Source organism: Aplysia californica, unplaced genomic scaffold, assembly GCF_000002075.1.
Source record: "Aplysia californica isolate F4 #8 unplaced genomic scaffold, AplCal3.0 scaffold00266, whole genome shotgun sequence".
Classification (NCBI taxonomy): Eukaryota; Metazoa; Mollusca; class Gastropoda; order Aplysiida; family Aplysiidae; genus Aplysia; species Aplysia californica.
Window position 1 is genome coordinate 534,874 of NW_004797536.1, and position 1,261 is coordinate 536,134.

Here is a 1,261-nt window from a genome sequence, read left to right on the forward strand (position 1 = left end):
TGTGTGTGTGTGTGTTTGTGTGTGTGTGTGTGTGTGTGTGTGTGTTTGTGTGTGTTTGTGTGTTTATTTGTGCTCGTGTCGTCTGTTCATCTGTGATGTTGCTATTGGGCGCTTCGCCGTCTCTCTCAGAAGTTCGATTCCCAATTGAGGAGACTTCTTATCCTTATCGGGTATTTTCGTCTTCTTACAGGGCTGTTGTATCCCTCTCAACCCAGATTGGTCCTTACAGGAAGGGCCAAAGCGGACGTTCTAAATGACTAAATTGTGTCGACATGGGCGTAAAACACCTACATTCAATGTATACAGTAAAGTTATAAAGATCCTTATTCAAACGAAACAGCCAGCACTGCTTGGTTTTACTCGCTTTCTCCCTTCTCGCCCGGAGTTCACTTACAGCTGTTGCCTCAGACAGTATTGTTGGAGAGACAAAAGAGTTTTGAGTGCAACTCGAAGGCCGCGAACTTTGTATACTGTGGGATCTTAGACAAGGTACGGATTGTGGAAATACGGGTCTTGGGGAGAGTGCAGTAACATTGATGTAGAAAGCCCAGACAAAAGAAGCTCACCATCTTGAGTATAATAAAGTCTTTGGACCAACTGGGCTGGAATTGACGCAAGTAGTTGGATGGCGCCACTTGCAGGTCCTACTTCTTTTTTGTCCTCTGCCTTTTTCTGTCTGTCTGTCTCTGAGTTTTATCCAGCACTAAATGAATTATTAATTGTGCTGATGTGCCTCTAGATTCTCTTTACTACAGCAAACGAAATTCGACGTTAAAACCCACAAACATTAAAGAAGATGGAAGTCTCTTAGTGTTAAACCCATCATCATCATCATCATCATCATCATCATCATCACCTTTCTCACCCTGGACCAGGATCAGGGTATAGGCTGCCGACAAACTCTTACTTCTTACCCCCTTACCCTGTTTTGGGGCAATTTTCTCTGCATTATTCCATGTCTTTCCACTTTTCTGTACTTCATTCTCTGCCGACTCTTATCGCTTTGGGCCCATACTGGGGGCATACATTATAATGACTGGACAACGTTCGTTGGCCAGCCTCTGCCAATAAACGTGTCACCTGACACAACTCACGTGACTTTCCTCGCCTCCTCGACAATCACCGTGACACTTTGGTCTCTATTAACACCCCCGACGGTCACCCTTGTTAACTCCAGTTAGCTGGTCGTAACCAAATCACCGGACGCCGCACACGGCCATCAACAAGCTCGCCTGCGGGTGGAAAAAAACATGTTTATTTT